Source organism: Mustela lutreola, chromosome 7 (assembly GCF_030435805.1).
Source record: "Mustela lutreola isolate mMusLut2 chromosome 7, mMusLut2.pri, whole genome shotgun sequence".
NCBI lineage: Eukaryota > Metazoa > Chordata > Mammalia > Carnivora > Mustelidae > Mustela > Mustela lutreola.
The window spans coordinates 72,075,421-72,097,799 of record NC_081296.1 but is presented as its reverse complement, the minus strand read 5'-3'; the positions used below and the strand labels follow the sequence as shown (position 1 = coordinate 72,097,799).

Here is a 22,379-nt window from a genome sequence, read left to right as displayed (position 1 = left end):
CTTTATAGGAAAACAGGTAAAGACAATGGACTTAGAACCACATTTTTAAAAGCTTTGGACATGTAAAATGATGAGATGATGAGATGACCTATTAAAGACTCAGGCTCCGCACCAGCAGCAAATTCTCTGAACTATTCCCCAAGATACAATGCTAATTTTCCCATCACCCAAACAAACATATGGGTCTTGGAAGCAGAGGTTGGAAGAGGGAGAGCATCTTGTTAGTATTAAACCTAGTGCTTATGATCCACTTGAAAATGTTTGCTTCTCTTGCCCTGTGACATTGGTTTAGAGCTCCCAATCTGTAATGAAGGGATGTTTCCATCAGCACATGGAGTGCTTATCTTGGTTTGTTGCTGTAAAAGGAGAAAGGAGGAAGAATGGATTGGACGTTTAGAATGCTCCATAATTCTCTTCCTAGTGGTAAAATTTAATGGAAGATAATACCAGATCTGTACAGGAGTATCATAAAGCATCCAGATCCTTCAGTGATAACAGCTCGATCAGAGAACCCTAATCAAGAGAGGTGGTGGCTGAAAGCAAAAGGCACACAGAATTGTTGCTAAAAGAGGGAAATCATGACCAGTTATTGCCTCTAAACCAGCTTCAGAGATAAAAACCATGGCTCTTACCCATACTTCTTTTTTGTTCTGTGGTTTATGCAATTATAAATTTTAATGTATTTATCCTTATATTTATCTCCCTTTCCCCACTATCTTGTATAACTATGCTGGGTGATGAGCCTTCCACTCTAGCCCATATATTACAGCAGGTCTTATGACAGAACTAAAGGGATTTTTACCAGCACAAAAACCTGTGAGTTTAACTCCTCTTGGGAAGGAGGTAAGAGTGCTTGTGGTACTATAAGAGATTTTTGCATCATGTTAATGAAAGCACTTTTTCTTAAACTTTAGTTTCTACAATACTGGTCTAAATGTTCCTGGAAAACTCATGTCCTAGAAAATCATTTACAAGTAATTACAGGGCTTATCAGAAAAAGTAGGTTGAGACAAACACTCAAAATCCATGCAACTTTGTAACCAGAACAATAACAAGTACAATAACTGTTCTGGCTGAGCTTTTTTAAGATGTTAAAATTCCTAATATATACTACAGAGTATCTTGAGCTTTATTTTTTAAGTGGGTTGTATATTTAAAAAAGAGTTGAGGCTGCTAAGCTATGGAGGTAGAGGCAAAATACGCAAAGATTGGGTAGAGTCACACAATGAGCACTTGTTGAGCAGAGCCCATGTCCAAAATAAAACAGGAAGCAGAGTGGGAATGGACACTGTATGCAGAACTGCATTCCTCCTCAGCTTACTGTCAGCTGTGTAAGCATTCACTAGTTGTTACTTGATGGACCAAATGGACCAACACAACTTCTGTGTGATATTGACATCATTCCCTTGCCAGTAAATCATGTAAGCTCATTTCCTTATACACACACACATTATTAGAATAGGCTGTGTAAGTAAGGAAAGAAGAGTACACATTAATTTGAGGTAACCAAAAGTAGGGACTCTAGAGAGCATTGGTCACTGTGGTTGTCCTATGTGCCCATACTATATTCTTTAATTTGGAGAATTTCACTACAGAAGCTGGAAATGTTAGAAATTCCCTTTCCTGGCTTCTTTTTTAACCTAGGCTTGGGCACCTGACCTAGCCTCACCACTTTACAGACCCACAGGAACTTTTAAACCAAGACTACTAATGCAAAGAGGCAGAGGTTAAGAGGAAGTCTTCTGGGTGATGACAGCCACTGCAGGAAGATGGGGTTTTCTGGAGTAGGCAACAGGGCAGAGGTGAAAGTGGCAGCCTCTGGGGCCAGCTGCAGGGTCTAATGCTTGTGCCTACAACACAGATGCCTTTACTGCTTCTACTGCGCTGTCATTTTGGATGTTGTTTCTGACTATGTAGACTCGAATCTGATTCTCTTGCTTTCTGGGTGACTTTTCTGAGGTACTTCATGTCCTCTCAGGAAATTCTATTCTTGCTTAACTCAGGTAGCATAACTTCTGTAGCTTTTAACTAAGAGTCCTGACTGTCACAGTCAACTAGATTGTGAACAAATTAAGAGGAAGGACTCTCTGCCTCTTATCACTGAGTCCAGAGTGCATAACCTTGGACCTAGAAGGCAGGAGTGCTCAATAAATACTTGTTGTGTGAATAAATGGAGAGATGTGGTTGTGAGAAATGTTTTTGCCCTAAAAGCAATGAGATCAAGTAGTTAAACATAATAACAAATACATTAAAAATAGAATAGCATTAAGATACTAATATGATCTTAATAGCAAATATTATTACTAGAATATTATAAAATTATAAATGGAAGTAATAAATATTATAAATGGGAATACTGCTATTTTTTTAGATAATCGTTTCATGTTAGACTTTTATTAAGAAAAGAAAACTTGGGGGCACCTGGGTGGCTCAGTGGTTAAGCCTCTGCCTTTGGCTCAGGTCATGATCTCAGGATCCTGGGATCGAGCCCCACATCGGGCTCTCAGCTCCGCAGAGAGCCTGCTTCCTCCTCTCTCTCCCTGCCTGCCTCTCTTGCCTACTTGTGATCTCTGTCTGTCAAATAAATAAATAAAATCTTAAAAAAAAAAAAAAAAAGAAAAAGAAAGAAAGAAAAGAAAACTTACCTATTCATAATGGTTTTTCCCCCCTATCTGGTATTAAGATAGTTAGTTACCTTCATTATACTTTCAGCTGCCTAAGTGTTTCCTAGTGTTTGCCAACACTGAGAATTCTTACTAATTATTCAGACTATAAGCTCCATCAACTAAAGAACAGGGATTGACTCCAAACTGTGTAGCATTCAGAGTAAACATAGCTGGTATCTAAAACCCATTATATTTCAACCTTAATTCAGATATTTTCAGAGAAGTAAAATAACTTAAAAAATACAGGAAGATCAATCTCCCTGATATGAGGAAGTGGTGATGCAACATGGAGGCTTAAGTGGGTAGAAGAAGAATAAATGAAAAAAGATGGGATTGGGAGGGAGACAAACCATAAGTGACTCTTAATCTCACAAAACAAACTGAGGGTTGCCGGGGGGAGGGGGTTTGGGAGAAGGGGTTGGGATTATGGACATTGGGGAGGGTATGTGCTTTGGTGAGTGCTGTGAAGTGTGTAAACCTGGTGATTCACAGACCTGTACCCCTGGGGATAAAAATATATGTTTATAAAAAATAAAAAAATTAAAAAAAAATACAGGAATTCATGATAGTAACAGAATGAAAAGAAAGTTAAGAAATTATAGATTATTGTGAGTTGGATTATTGTGAGCTGATATTTACATTCAGGATTTCCTTGTCTTTTAAGTTTAATGATTAATAATTAAGCACATTTCATCCAAAATATCTAATGGCTGTAGGAGCCCTTCCTCGGTATCACAATCAGAAAAACTTGGATATGCACTTAGAAGGCAGCCTTACAGATCTCTAGCTCAGAAGAGGTTAAGGTAAGAAGACAAGGTTAGAAGGGAATGTGAATGGAGTTGGGCTATGGCATATAGACTGACTTACTCTTCTGCACTGCAGCGAACAACAAATGCCTAGGTGGCCCATTGATCAGTTTTTTGTTTCACAAAAAGAAAGCTGTTAATTGTTACTTCTTTAATCTTGACAGCAGACAAAAGGGAAATTATATGTATTAGCCACACACTTTTCTCTAAGCTTTTTTCTTTCCCCTCAAAAAAAAAAAAAAAAAAAAAAAGAAGGTAAAAGTGATGTAAAGGAGGAAATACATGTATAAATACAATGTATTCATTTTGGATTTGGATTCAAAATTTGAACATCACTTTGTTCCTACCAGCCTAAGCTGAAAGGTGTTTTAGTTAAGCAATTTCCCAGACTTCTTTCTACATGTAAATGTCTTAGATTGCTATCCATCTTTGAAAAATAGAGAAACAAAAGCAGGAACGTCCTACTGTCTCTTCAAATGGCCGACAATTTTCTACTATACTTTTCATTTTAAAATGTTCTTATAGAGCCAGTTTCCATGCATTAACCTGGGAGAACTATTACATTTGAATGGGTTCCATGCTGGCAAACTGCATTTGGAGTCACCAAGGGTCTCTTGATGCTTTGTCATCAGCTGACTAAATTAGTCTCTGTGCCTCTGGTTTTACATTTGGATTGATGGATGCATTACCTCACACTCTTGAACTCTAGAGTGTTACAGACTAACGAATAGTGTAGGACTCATACTACGAGTGAAATAGTCTTCCAGACCCACTTATGCAGATGCTCATACTGTGGGGATCTTCCTTGGTCTTTGGTTGGTTCTTCAGATATGAAGCAATCTCAAGGTGAACTGGTTTGAAATTCTGCCTAGACATCCAAGATCCAGACTCCAGATTCTGTGTGTTTTACTTCTAATAGTTTCCACCTGCCTCTGTCTTTGGAGGACCAGCCTTGGCCTACTGGGGCAGCTTTGCCTGCAGAATTTCCCACTGTTTTTACACTGCCGACACCTTCTCTCTGGAAGAAGCCAAGAGCCAATGATTGACTGGTGTAAAAGTATGAAAGTCTAGCCTCCTGGAGACAGAACAAACTTACAAACTTGAGGTATAGTTTGTACTCCAGAATTCCCCGGAGAATCGAACTGAAGCTTGAACTCTTGTTTGGCTTCTTCCTTTTTTTGTCCTGCTTCCCCATACTCTCCACACTTCTTTAGTAAACTACTTGCTTGGGAATCCTTGTCATGGGACTTGCTGCTGAAGAATCTGACGTAATACCCCTCAATGAGGAGTCAGGACTTGTTTGTGCTTGAAGGAGAGAGAGTATTGGATTTGGAAGGGAAGAGGGAGAAGTTCTCTTCTGTAAGCAGTCAGAATGAACAACATGAGAAGAGGACTGGGCTGGAGGCAGGGACTGGCATGGTGTGTTGGAGTACAGTGAAGGAGAAGATTATGGCTGGATTAAAATACTGTACAAGGAAAAGGAGGAAGTGTCCTTTCTCTTCAATTCATCTTTATGCTCCCTGTAAGAGTGGACTTTTTTTTTTTTTTTTTTTTTTTTTTTTTTTTTTTTTTTTTTTTTTTTTTTTTTTTTTTTTTTTTTTTAAGATTTTATTTATTTGATAGAGAGAAATCACAAGTAGACGGAGAGGCAGACAGAGAGAGAGAGGGGAAGCAGGCTCCCTGCTGAGCAGAGAGCCCGATGCGGGACTCGACCCCAGGACCCTGAGATCATGACCTGAGCCGAAGGCAGCGGCTCAACCCACTGAGCCACCCAGGTGCCCCAAGAGTGGACTTTTTAAAAACAGAATTATTTCCCTACCCAGAAGTCAAAATTTAATTTAGTTTTTTCCTCCCAGAAAACCTGAGAGATAAAATCATAAGTACTCATCTCAAGTTTAAAGACATGCAAAATTAATCATCTTAGGAAACAGAGAGAAGAGACTTTCTTTTTGGCCCTGACTGCTATGTGGATTGCTCTATAGAGAGGCACAGAGTGGATGGGTAAGAGGGGTTCTACAGGATCAGGGTGGTGCAAAGACCACTTCCAGCAGAATAAAGAAAGCATTCTTTCCCTGCCACAGTCAGATCAGTTTGTTCTCTAAGATTCTTCAGGAGTTATTTTGTCTGCCACTCAGACAGTGAATCTGTGCTTCTTTTGGATGTCCCTTGGTGCTTAGCCTAACACTTTCCACAAAACAAAACAAAAACCCACATTTTTTTCCCAAGTGATCTTGGACTTAGACAAATTAAAACTCCTGATTTTTTGTTATGCACACACCTGAGAGTAAATGTTAAAAAAACAAAGTCAATTAAAAAACACCCAGAACCCGCAATTATTGCTTAATCCTTAACATGGCATGTAAGAACCTTCAAACCTTCACTTTAATATGGCCCCATGCTGCATTTCAAGCCTTCTGTTATTCTCCTTCACATACATAATGGGTTAGTCCTTCACTGAGCTCCTTGCCGTTATTCGGAAACACTATACTACTTTATACTCTAATGCTTTGTTCTGCTGCTCCTTGAAATAGCCTTCTACTTTTTCTCTGTCCAGTAAACTTTTGCTCATATTTCAATACCTAGTTCAAATTTCACATTCTTTATAAACTCACATTTTCAGGAAATGTATCATTTTCGTCTCTGTTTTGATCGTACTTGGAACATACCTTCAATATAGTGTTTAGAATATTACCTGTCAATGTAAACAAGTCTGTGGGATGCTGGAGAAATGTGTTTATTTCATCTTTGTTTCTCCTCCCAACTAAAGTGCCTGGCACACTTAGAGCTCTCCATAAATATGTGTGGATTTTGGAATGAACTGAATAAATTTGGATTAATAAGGAAAAAATCAAATTACAAAAACTCTTGGATGATAAACTGACTTGAATTGTAGCTTAAATATAGGGTAGAACATTTGGAATGATTTGATTGAGAGAATGAAAAACTGTTAAATGTCTGGTGAGATAATAAAACCATCACTATTCGCTGCCGCCTCCAGCCTCTCTGAACACCCAGCTAGGCCATGCATTGTGTTTCCAGCAGCATGAGCCAAGTGAGAGAAGGCCCAAACTGGCCAATATGATTGTGATTAGTTTAAACATTTCTTATTTCATATATTCACCAACATATTTGAGAAGAGATGGGGTTTCCTAAGAGCATAATGGTCAAGAACAAATTGCTTAAAACAGAGGTTTGGATTAAAATACTGACATTGCCAATTACAACTGTGTGACTTTTGGCAAGTTATTTTTCATTACCGAAATGAGGATAAAGGCACTGACCTCATACAGTTGTCAAGAGTCGTGCTCTGCCTCAAAAATTAGGCATTATACATGGTAATAGTACTGAAGTCTTCTCTGACAGTTATTCCCCTTTCGTTAGGGAGCTTTTTCCCCAGGATGCCCCATTCAAAATATGTCAGCATTAAGTTATCCCAGAGGTGGTTAAAAGGAGAAGGGAAATCCCAGGTTGAGGGACCAGCCATGAAGAGGTGTAAGAGCACTTGACATGCTTAGGCAGTGAGCATGATGGCTTCTCTAATCCCGCCCTCTGTCATCTTCTCCCAGACGGAAGCCAGGCTAACCTAGGTTGGTAGGCCTCAAACCTCAGTGTCTCTTTGAAATACTATGGGCTTTTCTGGGTCTGGCTTAGCTATCAGAAATGTCTCAAAACACTTATTGGTTTTCAGTTCTCTCTCTACTTTCTGCTGCATAGACCTGGCTGTAGTCCTCAGGTTCCCCTAGGCAGCAACTTCCCTGCTGGGTCCCTTTGCGACTTAGGTAACATCTAGGTATTTGTGACCACCATAGGAACATATATATTTGTTTTCAAAAAGATTATACTCTCAGTGCAGAGTCTCACCTCTTCTATTTTAAATTTTTATTATCTACAGGGACCAATACTACAAAGCATAGCTAGGAATCTTAAAATGTGCGGGAATATCTTGATTTGAACCACATTTTGTTAAAGTGTGAGTAACAGAGGTCCCAGGTTTGCCCTGGAGGTTTATCTATTTCTCAGACTCTTTCACATTAGGAAAGAAACTCTAGCAGAGCCGAAACTTTCAGGTTCTTCTCTCCTATTTTTAGTACATTTTCCATTAACCTAAGGCTAAAGTTCTTGGCTGATGAGAAAACAGTCTTTTTCTGGTTCTTAAGGCTCTCCTTTACTTCATGCAAAATTTGTTTTCAATAAAAGCCCAGCAACGTGGTAGGGTGGCTTCATAGAATTCTCTTGAGTTCATGGAAGTCTACGTCAATTACTTCAACTGTTCTTTAGCATGTTCATTCTATACCACTGGATTTGCACTTACCATTGCTAAAGAGGCCAACTTTACCTCCTAGACTCCCCATCTAGTATCTCCAACTTCTCCTGAACAACATTGACAGCAACCCACCCTCCTTAATAAATGGCTCCTCTGGACACTCATTTCCCAATTCATTCTTTCTCTTTCCCTCTCCCTCTGTCTCTCACACACACACAAACACAAACATACACACACACACACACACACACACACACCCCTCTACACCTTCATACAAACGCAAATATCAACCACATGGATTGATCCCCTGTATAGCATGTTTCCCATTCTATCATAATCATAGAGCAGGATTCTTAATACCTGTTTACTCATACAAAAAAAAAAAAAAATTCTACATCACATGGGGGTAAATATATATTCAAGATCCATAGGTGTTCTAGGGGTACACATGAAATAGTTGTATCATAACACATATGTAGCACTTCACCAAAAATTTTATCGTTAGATATTTCTGTGTCTAGCCCCAAGGTCCCCTACTTGCCATGCTGTGATTACTGCTCTGTAACACAATAGCTTCCAGAGCTTCATAGCTCCCCAGGCCACAGTCCTATACACCTTCCTTCCCTCCTGGCCTCTCTATAGCACATACCGTCTCTTATTCCTATGTTTTCTTCCTCCAAACACGTATCCTCAAACCCTTTAATAAAACCTATAAGTTTTATTAAACCTATAAGTTTGCAAAAAAAAATCCTCTGGTTACTAGGATTAACTTGACTTAGGAAACACGTAAGGAATTATAAATAGCATATTTCTGTGTTAAAATTATTCTTTTCCAATAACACAAAGGAAAATGAATAAGGTTTTAGTATGCATGCAGATAAACTAATGGGTAAGGTAACAAGAGGTTCAGGCAATTTATATCAGCAAGTCCTTGAAGTGTTGTTTCTCTCTCTCAATTTTTATACTTTCTCCAAATTTCCCCAATTTATTTGGTCATTTCCACCTAGAAGTAGCTTCATAGCATTCAATGGCAACATGCCTAAAACTGAATTTACCTTCTTCACCCAGTCAGCTCTTATGATCAGCTCCCATTTATAACACTTCCATTTTCCTTATTCAGGCTTAAAAGCAGACAATCTTTGGCTCACCTCTATTCTTTATTTTCTATATCTAACCTATCACTGGTTAATTATTCTTCCTAAATGTCTTTCAGTATGAAGTCGTTTCCATTTTCACAGTTTTGGGGTATTCAAAATCCTCGACACTTTCTGCCTATGAATGAGTATACCACTCCTTAATGCTAGGTCTTCCTGTCCATCATTGATAGATAATTCTTCCTAAAAAATCACTTCCCTGGATCCCATTTCTCTGTTTAAAAATTTCCAGTGATTCCCCAATGCCTGTCTGTCAAACAAGTAAGAGCAATTAGTATCCTTAATTACTTTCCTATGACTCTGATTCAGACAAGCAAGGAATGGGAGTGGAAGTAGGTTTGGCTTATCATAGGCTCCTTAAGGTATCAATATGTTGTGAGCATAATTAAGTGTCTTCTAGAAGTACTAAGCCAAACAAGAAGAAAAGTGGAAAAAAGGAGTAAGGGAAGGAGAAGGGAGAAGAGAAGAGAAGAAAAGGAAGAGAGGGAGGAAAAATGGAGCACGGGAGGGATAGAGAGGAAACGGATGAGAGGAAGAAACGCAAGTAAGGATAATGCATAATTTCTTTCCAGATTGCTTTCTTGCTTTCAACATCTGGATTTCTCCTTTCATGTAAAGCCAATTTTTAATAAAAAAACAAGTTTGTACTAAGTCAAGGGAAAAAAAGTAAAATTCATGAAACTAAAGAAAAAAAACATGATTTGCCTTGATTTTTATGCTTTCCTAGAAGATACTAAACCAAGATAGCTCTCTATTCCAATTTTCCAATTTAGAAAAGGGAAATAGAAAAATATATTTGTGGCTTTCTCTCATAAAAGTCAGAACATCCTGTATATTTGAACTTTGCTTGGCTCAGATCTGGTGCTTAACATTTTTCTTCTTTTAAGATTTTTTTTTTTTCTGCCACCTTTGCTTATGTGTTGATTAGTATGCCAAAGAGAATTTTGAGGCTGAGAAACAGTAGTCTGTGTTTAAGGTGCTTTACTGGCACAAGATACAGAAAATAAACAACCTGAAAACTGTCAAGCAAGTTTCTCAATCTATGCTTTTATGAGTGAATACAGAGGCGAAACTTAAAGAATGAAATTAATGATCAAAGTATCCTTCAACCAAAAATAATTTTGTTTCAAAGAAGAAATAAGTAATAGCTGCTTCTAATTTTAATACTGAGCTTGATTCTTTAAGTCACCCTGTAGGAAATCCATTGGGAAGTAGACCCTAATGTGAAGGAGTTGAGTTAAGGTCTTTTAATTAAATTTAAAGATTTTTCCACCCATGGGAAAGGGCATAATTAGCTGTTTTCTAAATGCATTTGACCTGAAGATGCTTGAATCAGCAGATAATTAAATGTATTAAAAGAAGCTGAAAATTCTAATTATGAGACTTAGTTGTTGGAGTAGAAGAAATAAAAGAAGTGACTCATTTTTTATTCAACAGAGTTTATACAAATGTAGCAGGGGTAGAGAAACAGGCAATTACCAAATATCTCAGGCCCAAGGCTGCATCTTCACATGGTGACTCTTAGGAGAATTGGGCAGCACAGGGCTTGAGTCTATTTTGTTATTTCCACACAAGATCTTAATCTGAATGCCAAATAAATCACCACTTACAGAGTGAAGAGCTCACAGCAATAGAATGTACCAGCTGGACTGATGCCTGCATCACAGATTAACTCTGATATATTGGGCTTTGCTATGTTGCTGTGATGCTTCTGAGGGCATGTACATCCAAGTCTATAGGCTAACAAGCTGTGCTCAGATGGAGTCCTATTGAATAAGTACTTGGGTCATATGGTGCTTACAAAATTTGAGTAAGACATGGTCTCCATTTAAAGGAGAACAAGTGTTATAAACTCCAAATGGGAGATCATTTTATTATTATGTTACTTAAATATTGATACATGTTAAAGCTCTGAACTTAAATATATATTCTTACACTTACTAAATTGTGTACAACTTAAAAAACAAAACAGTCTATAAAATAAATACAAACAATGAACCAGTAACAGTTAAATTAACAGAATTTAATATGATGGTTAATACAGTTTTGCTAAAAATGAATCTCCATTCAAAACCCAGATATAGTCACAGACCTGTTCCCCTGAGGCTAATAATACATTATATGTTTATAAAACAATAAAATATTTTTTTTAAAAAACCCAGGTATAGTATTGACTACCATGACACAGATTCTGTTGAGTTTGTTAAGCCAAAATTGCTGTGTTTCTGGTGGTAATTCAATTCTCCATCACTCTTCTTTATTTGAACTAACAAAAAACTTATCCTCCTATTATATTACATGTGGGTATTTGGCTTTCATAGGCATTAATAAATCATTTAAGTATTAAGTCAACCTTTTATCTCTCTTTTTGGTCCTGTATAATTACCATAGTAATATCACTCTGAATAAAATTAAAACAGACATCAATTCAGATGCCAAATACAGTATATATAGAAAGTGTGATTTCATTTCTATGCACTCATTTATTCAACAATTGGTGCTTGCTATGTATTACCTACTACAAATAATGACGATGATGATGATGACAGTGGTGATGATGATGATTAGTATTGCACAATCCCTGGTCAAGAAAACAAAAAATCTTAAAATTAGATATTCAGTGATAAATCATATATCCAAAGAGCTATAATTTCAGGCTAAGTTAAAGCCAGCAGAGAAGTGTATGAATATGGCTAAGAAGTTTAAAAGTAGCAAAGCACATCTCATTGGAATGAGAAATATGGCTCAAAATTAGAAATGACTACAACAACAACAACAATGATTATGATGATTTAAAGATTTTTATGTACTTTATACATATGACTGAGTGTCTGTCAGCCACTGGTTAGTCATTATCTTATTTAGTCTTCACAGCAACCTAATGAGATAGTTATTATTTTCATCATTTTATAGATAAGGTAATTGATACCCCAAAACACACAGCTAATTGTGACAGAAATAGGATTTTAACACAGGCAGAATAATTCTAAAATGTGTTCTTATTTCTACATAAAACAGTTGGTATTTGAAGTGGACATTTTTCATTATTAACAAATATGAATTGAGCACATACAACATACAGGATGGACTGGGATGCCAAATGAAGTAGTTCACATAAAATGATGTTTAATAAATTACATACCACATATGTATATAATATAAAAATCATTAGTAGTAAAATATAGTGTCATAAATTTAATAACAGTATGATGGTTAATTATATGTGTCAACTTGACTAGCTTACAGGGTACCTAGATATTTGGTGAAATGACATTCTGAATGTTTCTGTGAGTTGAAGAACATACTAAAAATTTGAAAATCATCCAGTTTACCCATAAAAATATTTGCTAAGTCCCACTGCTGAATTCCACTGTGGAAGTCTGGTTAGCTGGGCCATATTTTCTAGAAGAGAGACTGAAATCTGCTGCCACTGCCTGGTGCTTAGCTTTGTTGCAAAATCCCACTGGTCTGTCTCTAAAGACATTTACCATATTTGAAGTGTCATTGTGCAGAAACCTAAAAAACTTGGTTGAGAATCTCTGAAAGGCAAATCTACATTCCTGAAGGTCTCCAGGACTGAGAAGACCTACAGGAAAGATACTTAATACATATTCCATGAGGGACATGCCTAGAGAAGAGGATGAACAAGAAGCAGTCTGAGTCTTTCTAATCCTGCAACCAAGTTTTGACCCAACTCAGTTTCTTGTTAAATTGACATGATCTTCTGTTCATCCTGTGTGGAATACAGGAAGGGGAAAAACCATCACTGGTGCAATATAACGTCCCCAGATTTTCTAAGGCCCTTTAGTACACAATGTCCAGCACACAATTTTTTAAAAATTGGAAAAACATAGGAAATACAGAAAAAGCAGACAAATAACATCAAAATCATAAACAGATCCACATACACTCTAGCTTTGGAGTTAACACACAAAGACATAAAAATAACTCTGACTCATATGTTCAAAAAAAAAAGGGGACAAGGTACACATAATAAATGAAAAGATCAAGGGGTTCAGCATAAAACTGGCATCTATAGAAATAACTGAATGGATATTATGGAACTTAAAAAATTTAAATATATGTATCTGAATGTAATAACTATATTAGATGGATATACATCTATGTTAAATAGAGCAGATTGGAGGCAGCAGGATTAGTAAAGTGAAATACATTGGATAAGTAAAATAGATGCATGGGAACATGCCAGACACACTTATAGTTGGAGTCCCAGAAGGAAAAAAAGTGAAAGAATAAGGCAGAAACAATATTTGAAGAGACAATGGCTGAATATTTTCTAAACCTGATAAAAGACATCGACCCAAAGAATTCCAATGAGGAAAAACTCAATTCAAAGGAGGAAAAACACAAAGAAAACCATATCTAGGCACATCATAGTAACAATGCAAAATATCAAGGACAAAAAGGAAGTCTGAAGAAGTGACAGGGATTTTTTTTAAAAACATTACTTTTGAAGTAGTAACTGTAAGAATGGTGACTAAGTTCTCGACAGAACTGGTGCACACCAGGAACAATAGAATAAACACTTTCGAGTGCTAAGAGAAAATAACTGCCAACTTAAAATTCTATATCCAATGAAAAGTTTCTTTCAAAAATTAAGGTAAAATAAAGTCATTTTTAGATGAAAATCCAAGGGATTCGATTCTTTTCTTTGCTTTGCTTTGCTTTGCTTTCTTTCTCTCTCTCTCTCTCTCTGCTAGAAGACCCACACTAAAAGAAAATCTAAAAGGAATTTTAGGCAAATAAAAATTCATCCCAGTTGAAAACTTGACAAAGCAGAAGAGAAAGAAAAATATTATTGGGCCATTTTGAAGGAATAGTAATTATACAAAATTATAATGTCCTTATCGGTTGAAACACATGTAGAACTAAAATCCTAAACAAAAATTACTTAAGAGAATAAATAGAGCTCAAAGGTCCTGAGGTTCAAACATTATCAGATTTGGGATAAAAGTAATAATTTGTATTAGACTTTAATAAGTCAAGAATGAATTATTATATCTTGGGTATCTACCAATATGATGTAAAACTAGTTTGTCAATAGAAGTGAAAATGCTGTTACCAGCCATTCCATAATTTTAATACGATTTTTAATATAATTGAGGAAATATGAATGTTAACTGGGCCTTAGCTTATCAACTACATATTTAATTGCACCTAAAAAGAGTAAAATTAAAGAAGTCAAGGAAGTCTCAATATATATCATTGGAAATTGTCTCTAAAACTTAAGGTGTAATGAGATTTTATGATGTATTTAACAATCTGGAAACAAAAGCATATCTCATCCTTTCAACATAAAGTCACCTTTCAATACTCAACTTCCATATGCATATTCAAGGATTCATAAAAAAGCAAAGTACTTCTAGTAGTCAGGATCCTAAATGCACAATGAAAATAATAAACATAAAATTTCATAAAAGGGAGTATGCCATGCTAGAATTATCAGGGAAATCTTTAAGACACAGGTGGAATCTAAAGTAGGTCCTGAAATATGAAAAACATATTCATTTCTTGATAAAAATATACTATGAAGAAGAGAATAGAATGCATCTTCTACAATGGCTAAAAAAGGAAAATGAAATCTAATACTACTAATAAAGATCTAAAAAAATAATAATAAAGATCTAAATTTGGATATTTACTTCACAGCAATATTAGTTCTTAAGAATGTGGAACTGGACGGGATGAAAGACATGGGACTGAAGGTAACCTTGTTTGGAAAAGAGACCTTCTTAAAGTTTCCTCTTACTTTATACTTTGACATAAGTAGAGGATCCAAGTTGGGAAATCTACATGGATCCTTTCTCCTGAGAAGCAAGAACATAAGAGAACTGAACACCAATTTGTACAGTGATATGATTAAAAGAGTAAAAAAGAAACCGTGCAGAAGCCACCAAGTATCAGATCTATGTCTTCACAAAATGGTTTTTTATTCTTATAAAATTTTGAGAGTTAATAATCTTACTCAACTTAAGAGGTTAAACTAGAATTATTTTAAGCAACAATTATTAACATTGATGATTAATAAGAAAGTATGCAATTGCACTTGGGGGTCTTTATTTTTTTATAGTCTTGTCCTTAAAACACTATCACTATTCATTGTAGATTGGCTCATGGTTCTAATATGTTATTTTAATGTGCAGCTTTTTGATGTATTTATAAAAATTGTAAGTGAGAGGAAGCATGGGTTCTGACACCAGTCTCAGTTAACCATGGCTATAACCATATTCATTCATTTGAACCATGAATTTATTATACAGTTATCACTATGCAACTGCTGATAATTTATCTAGATTGCAGACATAGTTTTTGGAGAGAAAAAATGATTATATTTGTTAGCTTGGAAAACCCCAAACTATGAGGAAATATCCACTCTCCTTAACAATACAATGCAAATGCTATGGCTAAATGTGCAGCATGATAATATGAGTAAATCGGTGACTACCCACAGCCCCCATGGCTTATGGGACTGGGGGAAAAAAACCTAGAGGTAGGATGTACATTGCTGAACTGGATCCTCTAGGGAGCATGTAACAACTATAGCATAATTATGCAGTGAGACTTGGAGTGACAGCGATAGAATAACTAGCGCTTCCATTTTCAACGTTTGGCTATCTTTAAACCTAACTGTCTCTTCTACCAAATGTCTGAGAGTCTCTACAAAAATGTTTAGCATATTTTAAATCCAGCAACTTTACAAATACTTGATAATTTTAACTCAATTATAAACTTCAGATACCCTTTATAAATCCATGAATACAGTTTTGCTCCTCAAACAAATCCTCTGTGGCTCTGAGTCCCTAATTATATCTGATTTTGTTTTAGATCTCAACTAAATTTTTAAAAAATACTTTCATCATGTTTGAAGTAAAATAATTAATGAAATTTACACAAGCAGTAATCTCTGAGGCATTGCTAACCAATCACCAAGGACGGCACACAAAATGTTTCTTAGAAGTTGCATGACAGCACATCATTCTAAATTTGGTTACTCCCAGAGAGTCTAAGGGAACATTATCAAAAGATATGGCTCAATGATTATGTAGCCTCAAGTAACTGAATAATTAAGTTGTGATTTAACCCAATAATATCATTGTCCTGATTTACTATATATTGTGCAGCTTCCCTTTAGACGTGGAAGATTCAAGGTACATGAAACAAATCTGAAGCAGTATTCTCTAAAGCCTACTGTCCCAGGCCTAAAACCCCAATTCCTCCAAAACTCAGTACTTACTCTAATAAGGTAAATCCAATATGCTGGCATTCCCCACTTAAAAAAAAAAAAATCCTAAAACTAAAGATCAATATAAATTGCAAGATAGCAAAATTGTAATGCCAAGGTCAAAGTATGATAGTAAGTTGTGGATATTTTTAATATCAATATTCTTGGGTTTTTTGCTACCCTTGCACGTTATTGAACGATTGTTTGTTTTATGGCTACTGTGTTAACCCTAAATGTCCTGAAAAATCCTTAAGAATTGGCACTTAGACCTTAATCAGTGGTACCTGGAATATCAGACAGTGTTACCAGAGAAAGAGGGCTCAAGTATCAGAGGAACCAATGGTGAAACTAAGTTCGTATTGAACCAAAGAACAACTTCTATAGGGTTTATATGTTGCTCCTATGCAAGACCAGGATTGTCCCTAACGTCTACATAGGAAAGAGTAAAGGACACCCAATTGCCAAGGTTACAGAAACATGCCCAAGAGGATTTAGGCATTTGCAGGAACCAAATCTGTCAGTTCCCCACACTTTCAGCTGATCCCATCTTCACCCCTTAGCCCAATAGGGTGCTCAATCCTTAGGTGAGAGTAGCAAGAAATTGTAACTGCATAACGGAAATGAAACTCTTCACTATGAATAAAAATTCATAGCTTCACCTTCCTCTTGCCTCCAATTAGGAAAAATCCTGGCATTGCCTACTTGGCATTTCCTTCCTCTTATTTTAACCACAGAGGTGAAAGAGTATTATGGAGAATGCTAAGAATGCGAGTGATATAAAAAGAGCTTTTGGAGAGGTTGAACGGTTTGAAAGACATAGAAGGAATGGGGTGTGGAGATATGGAGCCCTGGGGATGAAGGATTGGCAAGAGAGGAAGCAAGAAATTATACTGGAACTGTATGAAATTACTTTTCACTGTGTTTCCTTAAATGTGGCACATCACCAGGACTGGAATTTTCAGGCATATCCCACAGCATTAACAAAACAATGGGCCACAAAGACTCAGAGCCTGAATGTACCCCTGACCAACAACCACAGGACTGGGTAGAGCCTATTAGTACAACAGAAAGGAAATAGGTTGGCTGGATAATAGAACAAATATAACCGAAGAAAAATTCAAGATGATGACCAGTATTCAGAAATTGTTCAGGCTTTTATTTGGAGTGAGACAGTAATTATGCAAAATTTCTATACATTTTCCCCTTTTATATATCACTGAAATCATGGTGTACCTTAAAATGAATACATAGTTTAATGTAGTTTTTTTGTTGCAAAGCTCTTATTAAATCAATGGTGAATCATAATCTACTGTAAACTCCATGAATATAAGAGAACTATTTTGTATCATTATCATTATTATTAACTCTTTATCCAGAACAAACTATTGTGCACTACTGTGCACAAAGCTGTAATGTAATAAATGCTCAATAAATGTTTATTGAATGATCACAAGTGTCTCAAAGTTGAAGAAAGTGATCAAATAGAAAATAACAGCTGTGGAAATTTTTCATTTTAATGTGTGCCACATGGGGTAAACCTGTTATAAATGTTACTGCATTTAATCCTCTAAGTACCTCTGCATTATAGATATTTTTATGTTAATTTCACATGTGAGGGAACTGCATCTCAGAGAGGTTAAGAAACTTGGCTAAAATTCCAAATTCAGAAAGAGATGGAGCTGCCTTCAAACCCATGTCTAGGGACTCAAAATACAAAGTCTTAACATTTTACTATTTTTTTTTTATTTTAAAGATTTTATTTATTTATTTGACAGAGATCACGAGAAGGCAGATCACATTTTACTATTTTGATTCAAGAGAAAAATTTGGTAGACATGTTGAATGAAAATTTGAAGGAGGAAAGAAACAGAAGCAGAATCTAAGAAAAGGATGAGTAGAAGGATTATGGTTGTAGTCAGAAAGCAATAAGGAAAGATAAAGGATCACATGAGGGGCTGTCCTGGCCCTGAGTTAAATAACCAGAAAAAATAGGGCCCTGACTACTAAGAAAACCAACACTGTAAACAGCATTCTTCAACCATACAATACTCCATTCTAGATTCCTCATGAGGAAAGCAGAATACCACTATTCCAAATTTCAAATCCATGTAATCCACCTACTTGAATTTATTATATAATTTAAGGTACTAATTTTCCAAGGAGTGATTTTTTATCTAATGATCAAAATAAGTTTCCAAAAGTCCTTAACATATTCCAAAGGAGTAATTTGTTATATTGAAGGAAAGCAGACCTTCCTTCTAAATCAGTGTGACTTACAGATGTATGTATATACTTTGAATTTACATTACATGAGCTAAAAGTGTCATGTTGCAGCTTACAGGTGTTATTTGCATAAAGGGAATTGATGCCAACCAAATCCTGTTAATGTATAAAATAAGCACAGAATAACAAAGAGGACAATGGGCCATAATCAATAGCCCCCTCACCAATTGCAAATAAGCACCAACTAAAATGGTAAGAAATTATATCAGTTTCTGTCTGCACACTGTTCTGTTCTGCAATTTCATCCATCCCACGGGACCTCTCCTTAAAAACTAGGAGCCTCTTTCTCCTGGCTACAATGGATCCTAGGGTTGATAACAAATTGTAGCTGTCCACTAGCTTATTATATCTTCTCAATGACCAAAAGCAAACCCATATTTGTGTAAATGTGCCTTTTCCTTGATAGAAGTTGAAATTGATTACACATAGTTAATCATACCATAGTGTTACCTCTACAGTCAGAAACTGTCATTAAGTCTCTCCTTAACCCACTCCAAACTCAATAATCCCAGTGGGTCCAGTGTTTTCCAATCAACCCTCTAATCATTTTCACTTTTATTCTCATTTCCTCTGGACCCTATCCAAATTCTCTATATCCCAGATCAATAACAGGATTAAAATTAATCTCACCACAATAGTAGTTAAGACTAAAGCCCCATGACCTATATTGGGAGAATCACTTCATATTTCCAATGCTTGCCTTTTAGAGCTTGATGTGTAATGTGTTATTAACTTTGTTACTTCATAATCTAGGCCCTATTCAGCTATGTTTATAGACTCTAACTGAACCACATCAACTCATATTCAAGTTCTGCTTTCCACCCCTGACAGTGTTCTGGATATTTTTTCCTGAGTGAATGATACTGAAAATGTCAATTAAAATACTAAGCTTAATTATGTATCCAAAATTTAATAATGCTTTAATTTTTTAATTAATTTCTATAGGATCCACATTAAAGCTTGTTTATATATACCTCATATATACAAATGTAAAATATTACAATCCTTTAACAAAGAATTTCTAAGAGTGGCCAATCATAGAATCATAGACTCTTAGAGGCAGAAGAACATTATGCCAAATTCTATTCCTTCAGAGACACCAGACTACTTACCTTGATTTTCAGAAAATTCTGCAGTCTTGTAGTATACATGCCATCTCACCTTCAAGAATGAATTCTAATGAACTTGACAAGATTCTATAATAAGGAAATAATAAAAAAATGCAGTCAAAGATTATTCAAAGATGCATCAAAGACATTCATCATGGAATTGATGACAAAAGAAATAATTATGAATTATACATTATAATTATATAATTACAAGTTCCCTAAATAAAATTGCCAACACTAAGAATATGATTAAATGTTTTTAATAGAATCAGCCATTTCTAACTTAATTAAAAGAGGGAAATAAATCCACCATATATAATTTTAGTGTAGCATTTTTTGCAATGAGTTTGTTGCCAGAACGCACGTATCATGAAAACTACTGCTAAATCTAAACCAAAATAGGGAAAGAAAAGACTCATTAACATCAACATCATTAGACATGTAGATCCAGGCAAGTCGACCACTGTGGCCATCTGATTTACAAACGTGGGGACACTGACAAAAAGAAACATTGAAAAATTTGAGAAGGATGCTGCTGACGTGGGAGAGGCCTCCTTCCACTATCCCTGGGTCTCGGATAAACTGAAAGCTGAATGTGAGCCTGGGATCACCACTAATAACTCCGTGTGGAAATTTGAGACCAGTATTATGTTTCTCTCATGGATGCTCCAGGATACAGGTACTTCATCAAAAACACAATTCTAGGCACATCTCAGGCTGTGCCTAAAATTTTCTGCCCTGATTGTTCTGGCTTGTGTTGGTGAATTTGAAGCAGGTATATCCAAAAACAAACCTATAAGCATCCCTTTCTGGCTTACACACTAGCTGTGAAAGAACTAATTGTTGTCATTAACAAACTGGATTCCATGGAGCCACCCTTCAGCCAGAGATAAGGAAGAAATCATGAAGGAAGTCAGCACCCACATTAAGAAAACTGGCTGCAACCCAGACACAGTAGCATTTGTGCCAGTTTCTGGTTGGTATGGTGACATCATGCTGGAGCCAAGTATAAACATACTTTGGTTCAGGGGATGGAAAATCACCAGTAAATATGGCAATGCCAGTGGGACAATACTGATTAAAACTCTGGATTGCATTCTGCCACCAGTTCATCGAACTGACGAGCCTTGGGTTTGAGGATGTCTACAAAATTGGTGGTGTTGGTACCGTCTCTGTGAGACTATGTTCTCAAACATGGCATTGTGGTCATTTTTGTTACCATCAATGTTACAACTGAGGAAAAATCTGTTGAAATGCACGATGAAGTTTGAGGGAAGCTCTTCCTCGGGACAGTGTGGTCTTCAGTGTCAAGAATGTGTTTGTTAAAAATACTCATCATTGCTGTTGGATGGTGATAACAAAAATAACCCACCAATGGAAGCAGCTGGCTTCATTGGTCAGGTGTTTACCCTGAACCATCCAGGTCCAATAAGTACTGACTATGAACCTGTGCTGGATTGTCACAGCTCACACTGCTTGCGAGTTTGTGGAGCTGAAGGAGAAGATGGATCCCCGTGCAGTAAGAAGCTGAAAGATAGCCTTGTATTTTTGAAATCTGGTGATGCTGTCGTGGTTGATATGCTTCTTGGAAAGCTTCTCTGACTTTCCTCCTCTGGCTCATTTGGCCGTCTGTTATTTCAAATGGACCATTGCTGTGGGTGTCATCAAATCAGTGGACAGGGAGGTTGCTGGAGCTGGTAAGGTCATCAAGTCTTCCCATAAAACTCAGTAGGCTAAATGAATATTATCTCTAATAACTGCCACCCCAGTCTTAACCAGTGGTGGAAGGTCTAGAACAGCTTGTCTCAATTGGCCAATTAAATTTAATGGTAAAGTCTGGTTAAAGATAAAGCTGTAATGTAAAAACTTCAGAGGGAAAAGAGGATGTTTTATCTACCGTTTTTTTCCCTGTGGCAATGTTAAGTTACTAGTTTTAAAAATAAGTTCTTTTTAATGGAAACAGTTTGACCAAAAATCTGTCACAGAATTTTGAAACCTATTAAAGTTTAATGAGAAAAAAATTCAGTGTAAAAACAAAATACAAAACTATATATATAAGATCATCCCCCCAAGTATTATGCTGAGTGAAATAAGTCAATCAGAGAAAGACAGTTATCATGTGATCTCCCTGGTATGAGGAATTTGAGAGGCAATGTTGCAGGGTTGGGGGGTGGTTGGCGAGTAGGGAAGATAAAAATGAAACAAGATGGGATCGGGAGGGAGACAAACCATAAGAGACTCTTAATCTCAGAAAACAAATTGAGGGTTGCGGAGGTAAGGGGGTGGGTAGGGAGAGGAGGGTTTGGTTATGGACATTGGGGAGGGTATGTGCTATAATGAGTGCTGTGAAGTGTGAAAACCTGGCGATTCACAGACCTGTACCCCTGGGGCTAATAATACATTATATGCTAATAAAAAAATAAAATTTTTTTTAAAAAAGAATTAAATGTTAGAGCTGAAGGAAAAAAAAATCATCCCCCAAATCAAAAGAAAATGAAGGTAGTTAGATACCTGAATAAATATATACACATATAAAAATATAGAAAAATGGCTGAAGGTAATCAATAGCAGTAATTGTCTCATGATAATTTTAGTGATTTGGGGTTTTTTTTTTACCTAAAATTTCCCGTTTTCCCACTGTATGTGTGTGGTCTTTTTTATTTTTTATTATATATATATATACATATATATACATATATACATATATATATATATATACATATACATGTATATATATATGTATGTATATATGTATATATATGTATATATATATAATTTGTATATATATAATTTGAGTACAATTGTATATATATATGTATATATATGTATATATATATAATTTGAGTACAATTGA

The 22,379-nt window shown here is 36.0% G+C and overlaps 1 pseudogene; it reads right to left on the bottom strand.

Annotated features, from left to right (window-relative positions):
- Positions 1 to 20,638, bottom strand: part of LOC131837182 (nuclear ubiquitous casein and cyclin-dependent kinase substrate 1-like) — a 131,183-nt pseudogene extending 110,545 nt beyond the window's left edge.
- Between the last annotated feature and the right edge of the window lie 1,741 nt (positions 20,639 to 22,379).